Source organism: Arachis hypogaea, chromosome 16, assembly GCF_003086295.3.
Source record: "Arachis hypogaea cultivar Tifrunner chromosome 16, arahy.Tifrunner.gnm2.J5K5, whole genome shotgun sequence".
Taxonomy (NCBI): domain Eukaryota; kingdom Viridiplantae; phylum Streptophyta; class Magnoliopsida; order Fabales; family Fabaceae; genus Arachis; species Arachis hypogaea.
In genome coordinates, this window is record NC_092051.1 from 118,769,008 (window position 1) to 118,777,337 (window position 8,330).

Sequence of the window (8,330 nt, forward strand, 5' to 3'; positions counted from 1 at the left end):
CTAGCCACGGGTTTGAGGTCAGGCCTTCTCAATTGAACCGGCTTGCCTTTTGAGTCTCTCTTCCATTGTTCTCCTTCCACACAAATGTCTGTGAGGACTTGGTCTAACCTTTGATTAAAGTTGACCCTTCTAGTGAAAGGATGAGGATCTCCTTGCATCATTGGCAAGTTGAATGCCAACCTCACGGTTTCTGGACTGAAATTCAAGTATTTCCCTCAAACCATTGTGAGCCAATTCTTTGGGGTCGGGTTCATACTTTGATTATGATTCTTAGTGATCCATGCATTAGCATAGAACTCTTGAACCATTAAGATTCTGACTTGTTGGATGGGGTTAGTGAGAGCTTCCCAACCTCTTCTCCAAACCTCACGTCGGATCTCCAGATATTCACTCTTTTTGAGCTTGAAGGGGACCTCAGGGATCACCCTTTTCTTGGCCACAACTTCATAGAAGTGGTCTTGATGGACCTTTGAGATGAATCTCTTCATCTTCCATGACTCGGAGGTGGAAGTAATTGCCTTCCCTTTCCTCTTTCTAGAGGTTTCTCCAGCCTTAGGAGCCATTAATGGTTATGGAAAAACAAAAGCAGAGTTTTTTCCCACACCAAACTTAAAAGGTTTGCTCGTCCTTGAGCAAAAAAAGAAAGAAAGGAGGAGAAGAAGAAGAAATGAAGGAGATAGAGGGGTGTTTTGAATTCGGCCAAGGGGGATTTAAGTGTTTATGATGTGTGAAATTGAAGGTGGTAAGGAGGGGTATTTATAGGGTAAGAGAGAGAGGGAATTCATGTAAGAAGGGGTTGAGTTTGGGAGGAAAATATTTTGAATTTGAATGGTGAGGTAGGTGGGATTTTATGATGGGTTTTTAGGGAATAGTGGATGGATGTGAGTGATGAAAAGATTATGGGGAAGAGGGTAGGACTTGATAGGTGAATGGTGTTTGGGGAATAGGTATTGATGTGATTGGTCAAGGGTATTTGGGGAAGAGTATTATGGAAAGGTGTGAAGAGGAGAGAGAGTGAGTTGGGGTAGGTGGGGATCATGTAGGGTCCACAGATCCTGAGGTGTCAAGGAATTCTGGTCCCTGTACCTTTCTAGCGTTTAAACGCCCCTGGACAGCCCTTTCTGGCGTTTAAATGCCAGTCTACTGCCTTTCCTGGCATTAAATGCCAGGCTGATGCCCCTTTCTGGCGTTTAACGCCAGCCAGACACCCTTTTCTGGCATTAAACGCCAGTCTGTCTACCAATTCTGGCGTTTAACGCCTAGAATGCTGCCAGACTGGGCGTTAAACGCCCATTCTGCTATCCTTACTGGCGTTTAAACGCCAGTAAGCCTGTCCTCCAGGGTGTGCTATTTTTGATGCTGTTTTTTATTCCGCTTTAATTCTGCAGCTATTTTTGTGACTCCACATGATCATCAACCTAAAGAAAACATAAACTAATAGTGAAAAATGAAATGAAAAAGTAATTAACATAGATAAATAAGATTGGGTTGCCTCCCAATAAGCGCTTCTTTAATGTCAATAGCTTGACAGTAAGCTCTTATAGAGCTTTACAGATACTCAGAGCATGATTGTAGCCTCCCAACACCAAACTTAGAGTTTGAATGTGGGGGCTCTGCTTGACTCTGTATGGAGAGAATTGGATGAAACTTTTCATGCTTTTTCTCCATGTTTACAAAAGAAGATCCTTGAGCCTTAAACACAAGGTAGTCCTCATTCAATTGAAGGATTAACTCTCCTCTATCCACATCAATCACAGCCCTTGCTGTGGCTAGGAAGGGTCTTCCAAGGATGATGGATTCATCCTCATCCTTCCCATTGTCTAGGATTATGAACTCAGCAGGGATGTAAAGGCCTTTAACCTTCACTAAGACATCCTCTACAAGTTCATAAGCCTGTTTAATTGATTTGTCTACCATCTCTAGTAAGATTCTTGCAGCTTGCACCTCAAAGATCCCTAGTTTCTCCATTACATAGAGTGGCATGAGGTTTATACCTGACCCCAGGTCACACAGAGCCTTCTTAAAGGTCATGATGCCTATGGTACAAGGTATTAAGAACCTTTCGGGATCTGGTTTCTTCTGAGGTAATTTCTGCTGAACCAAGGAATTCAGTTCATTGATGAGCAATGGATGTTCATCCTCCCAAGTCTCATTACCAAATAACTTGGCATTTAGCTTCATAATTGCTCCTAGATACCGAGCAACTTGCTCTTCAACAATATCTTTATCCTCTTCAGAGGAAGAATACTCATCAGAGCTCATGAATGGCAGCAGTAAGTTCAGTGGAATCTCTATGGTCTCTGTATGAGCCTTAGATTCCTTTGGTTCCTCATTAGGGAACTCCTTAGTGGTCAGTGGACGTCCATTGAGGTCTTTTTCACTGTAAATTGCTGCCTCTTCCTCCTCTATAGGTTCAGTCACTTTGGATATATTGATGGCCTTGTACTCTCTCTTTGGATTCTCTTCTGTATTGCTTGGGAGAGTACTATGAGGGATTTCAGTAACTCTTTTACTCAGCTGACACACTTGTGCCTCTAAATTTCTGATGGAAGACCTTGTTTTAGTCATGAAACTGAGAGTGGTCTTAGATAGATCAGAAACTATGGTTGCTAAGTCAGAGAGGCTCTGCATAGAATTTTCTGTCTGTTGCTGAGAAGATGATGGAAAAGGCTTGCTATTGCTAAACCTATTTCTCCCACCATTATTATTATTGAAGCCTTGTTGAGGCTTCTGTTGATCCTTCTATGAGAAATTTGGATGATTTCTCCATGAAGGATTATAGGTGTTTCCATGGGATTCTCCCATGTAATTCACCTCTTCCATTGCAGGATTCTCAGGGTCATAAGCTTCTCCTTCAGAGGAAGCTTCTTTAGTACTGCCGAATGCAGCTTGCATTCTAGTCAGATTCTAAGAAATCATATTGACTTGTTGAGTCAATACTTTATTCTGAGCCAATATGGCATTCAGAGTATCAATCTCAAGAACTCATTTCTTCTGAGTCATCCCATTATTCACAGGATTTCTTTCAGAAGTATACATGAACTGGTTATTTGTAACCATTTTAATGAGTTTCTGGGCTTCTGCAGGTGTTTTCTTCAGATGAAGAGATCCACCAGCAGAGTGGTCCAATGATATCTTGGACAATTTAGACAGACCATCATAGAATATACCTAAGATGCTCCATTCTGAAAGCATGTCAGAAGGACACCTTCTGATCAATTGTTTGTATCTTTCCCAAGCTTCATAGAGGGACTCACCTTCCTTTTGTCTGAAGGTTTGAATTTCCACTCTAAGCTTGCTCATCTTTTAAGGTGGAAAGAATTTAGCCAAGAAAGCATTGACTAACTTTTCCCAAGAGTTCAGGCTTTCTCTAGGTTGTGAGTCCAACCATATCCTAGCTCTGTCTCTTACAGTAAAGGGGAAAAGTATAAGTCTGTAGACCTCGGGATCAACCCCATTGGTCTTAACAGTGTCACAGATTTGCAAGAATTCAGCTAAAAACTGATGAGGATCTTCCAATGGAAGTCCATAAAACTTGCAATTTTGCTGCATTAGAGAAACTAATTGAGGCTTAAGCTCAAAGTTGTTTGCTCCAATTGCAGGAATTGAGATGCTTCTTCCATAGAAGCTGGAACTTGGTGCAGTAAAGTCACCAAGCATCTTCCTTGCATCTCCACCATTGTTCTCAGGTTCGGCTGCCATGTCTGCCTCTTTTTTGAAATTTGCTGTAAGGTCCTCTCCGGAGTGTTGTGCTTTAGCTTCTCTTAGCTTCCTCTTCAGAGTCCTTTCAGGTTTAGGATCAGCTTCAACAAGAATATCTTTATCCATATTCCTGCTCATATGAAAAAGAAGAGAACAAAGAGAGAAGAGGAACCCTCTATGTCACAGTATAGAGATTCCTTTATGTGTCAGAGGAAAAGAAGAATAGAAGAATGAGGTAGAGAGAATAAGAAGAATTCAAACACAGAGAGAGGGAGAGGGTTCGAATTATTAGATGAGTAGAAGAGAAATGTTAGTAAATAAATAAAATAAATAGAAAGAGATGAGAGAGAGAGAGAGAGCATTCGAATTTTAAGAAGACGGAAAAGAAAAATATCTTTATTTTTATTTAATAAATTAAGTTAGTTTCGAAAATTTGAAAAAGAAATACAAGAAAATTAAAAACTAAAACAATTAGTTAATTAAAAAGATTTTTGAAAAAGTAGTTAGTGGTTTTTGAAAATTAGAAGTGGAAAAGTAGTTAGGTGATTTTGAAAAAGATAAGAAATAGAAAACTTTTTTTAAAATTAAAACAAACAAGTCAAGTAGTTAGTTGAAAAAGATTTGAAAATAAATTTTGAAAAGATAAGAAGTTAGAAAAAGATTTTGAAATTAAAATTTTAAAAATATATGATTGAAATTTATTTTGAAAAAGAATTGAAAAAGATTTTATTTTTAAAATTAAAGTTGATGACTTGACTAACAAGAAACTAAAAGATATGATTCTAGAATTTAAAGATTGAACCTTTCTTAACAAGAAAGTAACAAACTTGAAATTTTTGAATCAAAACATTAATTGTTAGCAAGGATTTTTGAAAATATGAAATAAAATTAAGAAAAAGATTTTGAAAAATTAGTTTTAAAATTTTCGAAAACATTAAAAGAAAAATGAAAAAGATTTTGAAAAATTTTAAAAATGAAATTCGAAAATCATAAAAAAATGAAAAAGAATTGATTTTGAAAAAGATTTGAAAAGATAAAGTTTTTAAATTGAAATTTTGACTTGACTAACAAGAAACAACTAAAATTTAAAATTATTGACCAAGTCAACTCAAAATTTCGAAAATTATGAGAAGAATAAGGAAAAAAATTTTTTTTTACTTTTGATTTTTAATGAGGAGAGAGAAAAATAACAAAATGAAACAAAATATAAAAATTTGAGATCAAAACAAATAATGCATGCAAGAACACTTTGAATGTCAAGATGAACACCAAAAACACTTTGAAGATCATGATGAACATCAAGAACATATTTTTGGAAATTTTTAAGAAAAGAAAGACATGCAAGACACTAAACTTAAGAACGTTTGTAATAGGGACACTAACAATTTGAAAATACATATGAAAAACAAGAAAAGACACAAAACAAGAAAATGTAAAGATCAAACAAAGAAAATCATCAAGAACATCTTGAAGATCATGAAGAACATAATGCATGAATTTTCGAAAATTTTAAAAAAAATAAATTAAAAAAAATACAGTTGACACCAAACTTAAAATTTGACACAAGACTTAAACAAGAAACACAAAAATTTTTTGGTTTTTATGATTTTATTAAACTTTTTGTATTTTTTTCGAAATTATTTTGGAAAAACAAAATAAAGAAATTCAAAATTTTTAATAAGAATTCCAGGATTCATGCAATGTTAGTCTAAAGCTTCGGTCCAAAAGAATTAGACATGGCCAAATGGCCAGCCAAGCTTTAGCACAGAATTATAAATGAGAATCCGTAGGCTTCTCCAATAGCTGCAATGATAAGTGGAAGCTTCAGTCCAAAAGATTAGACATGGCTTAACAGCCAGCCAAGCTTCAACATATCATCATGGAGCTCTAAGGTGGAATTCATTCTTAAAATTTTTGAAGAACATTTTTTTCGAAATCTTTTTTTTTTGAAATATTTTTAAAAACTTTTTGAAAAGAAAATAAAAGTTGAAACAAGAAAGAAGGTTACCTAATCTAAGCAACAAGATGAACCGTCAGTTGTCCAAACTCGAACAATCCCCGGCAACGGCGCCAAAAACTTGGTGAACGGAATTGTGATCACACTTTTCACAACTCCGGTACAACTAACCAGCAAGTGCACTGGGTCGTCTAAGTAATAAAACCTTATACGAGTAAGGGTCGATCCCACGGAGATTGCCGGCTTGAAGCAAGCTATGGTCATCCTGTAAATCTTAGTCAGGCAGATTCAATTGGTTATGAGTTTTGATAATTGAAAGATAAATAAAACGTAAATTAAAATAAATATACTTATGTAATTCATTGGTGGGAATTTCAGATAAGCGTTTGGAGATGCTTTGTTGCTTCTGAACCTCTGCTTTCCTATTGTCTTCATCCAATCATGCGTGCTCCCTTCCATGGCAAGCTGTATGTTGGTGGATCACCGTTGTCAATGGCTACCATCCGTCCTCTCAGTGAAAATGGTCCAGGCACGGCTTCTATATGGCTAATCATCTGTCGAATCTCTCATCTCAGATGAAGAATACCAGGCACAGCTACCGCACGGCTAATCATCTATCGGTTCAAACTTGTGTCGGAATAGGATCTCTCTATCCATTTGCACACTGTCACTGCGCCCAACATTCGTGAGTTTGAAGCTCATTTGTTCTAGCCTTTACCACGAAGGTTCTGATCTCTGTGAGTTCGACTGCTCTGATGTCAGGAGATGCAAGTCAAAGTCACAAACCAGAGGCCTAAGAGATTATACTCCAGCTGTTGTCCAATGACTACATTGAACATCATGTAGACCATTTGTGGTTGTCAGGCACACGGATCTTGGCTAAGCGAGTAATGAAGATAGTAGGTGATTATCACGGGTCACCCCTTCATTTTGAATTAACTGAATTAAGAACGAGAGTATATCTTGGAGAAGAGACATGCGTGAATTGAAAGAGAAACAATAGTACTTTCATTAATTCATGAAGAACAGCAGAGCTCCACACCTTAATCTATGAGGTGTAGAAACTCCACCGTAGAAAAAACATAAGAGAAAAATGTCTTGGCATGGCCGTGTGGCCAGCCTGCAAATTTTAAAAATGGCATAAGATCATGATGATATGAATACAATAGTAAAAAGTTCTATTTATACTAAACTAGTTACTAAGGATTACAGAAAATAAGTAACTAAGTGCAGATAGTGCAAAAATCCACTTCTGGGGCCCACTTGGTGTGTGCTTGGGCTGAGCATTGAGCTTTACATGTGCATAGGCCTTTTTTAGAGTTAAACACCAACTTGGATGCCAGTTTGGGCATTTAACTCCAGTTCTGGTGCCAGTTTCGGCGTTTTACGCCAGAAAAGGGTATCTGGTTGGCGTTGAACGCCAGTTTGGGCCATCAAATCTCGGGCAAAGTATAAACTATTAGACATTTCTGGAACGCCCAAGATGTTAGCTTTCCAGCCCAATTGAGAACGCACCAATTGAACTTCTCTAACTCCAGAAAAATGCGTTTGAGTGCAGGGAGGTCAGAATCCCACAGCATCTGTAGTCTTTTCTCAGCCTCTGAATCAGATTTTTGCTCAGGTCCCTTAATTTCAGCCAGAAAATACCTAAAATTACAGAAAAATAAACAAACTCATAGTAAAGTCCAGAAATGTGATTTTTGCATAAAAACTAATAAAAATATAATAAAAAGTAACTAAAACATACTAAAAACTACCTAAAAACAATGCCAAAAAGCGTATAAATTATCCGCTCATCAGTTGCCGACCAACTCGTCGCGTCCCGCCGTGCGCCGTCACTGCCAGCTTCCACCTCCATCGTGGATGACTATGGATGAGGGTGGAGGAAACTGCCTCCCTCTCTGCGTAGAATCAAGGAATAGAGAAGAGCAGTGCTGCGTGAATCAAGGAAAAGAGATGCTTTTCTGCCTCTGCTCTTGGGTTTTGGAATCCGACTAAACGCCACTGCCACTGTTGGAGTTGATGTTGCTCTGGCCTTGCATGGCTCCATCTTGAACCGTGAGAACTGCTACTGTTGGGTAAGCTTTACCCTATTTCTGATTCCCTCTTGTTCTATCAATTCGTTTATACCTAGAAGCATTGTTGCTGACACTAGTTGTATTGAATAAAATGGTTATAGTAAGTTGCATTACCACTTCCCTTACCAGAGGTAGTTGCTGGCTGCGTTTGGAGACTTCTGTTGCAACTAGTGTTCGTTCTAGGACTGTTTCATTTGTTGCTGGAACTACTAACGGAGCAGGCTGAGTCACGGTGATTCTGACTGCCAAGGGCGGTTCTGTGGCTGTCAGAACCACCACTGAGGCTTCTGTTCTTTGGTTCAGATGGTATTCTTTAGTTATAGTAAGTATCTCTGTATTGAAACCTTCCCCGTTCATATCCCGTTATGTGTTTTAAGGCTTTCACAATAATAATGTTTTCTAGGATTAAGTTATCGGAGCCACATTTGTGTGTAAGGGTTGTATTTGCTGCTGCGAAAGTGAACAAAGCTGTTATGCAAGCTGCCGGTAACTTCGGGTTGATAGAGACTTCCGGTGACGCGTTGGGTTATGGTTTGCTTTTTGAGGTAGGGGCGCTTTCCAAAAACTATATTTTTATATATTGGAATTATTAC

At 38.0% G+C, this 8,330-nt stretch overlaps 1 non-coding gene across 1 annotated transcript; it reads left to right on the forward strand.

The window, feature by feature from the left end:
* Nucleotides 1–3,189: 3,189 nt before the first annotated feature.
* On the forward strand, nucleotides 3,190–3,297 carry LOC112761941 (small nucleolar RNA R71). The gene has a single exon (XR_003182308.1). It is a non-coding gene; the product is annotated as a small nucleolar RNA R71 (small nucleolar RNA).
* The last annotated feature ends 5,033 nt before the right edge of the window (nucleotides 3,298–8,330 follow it).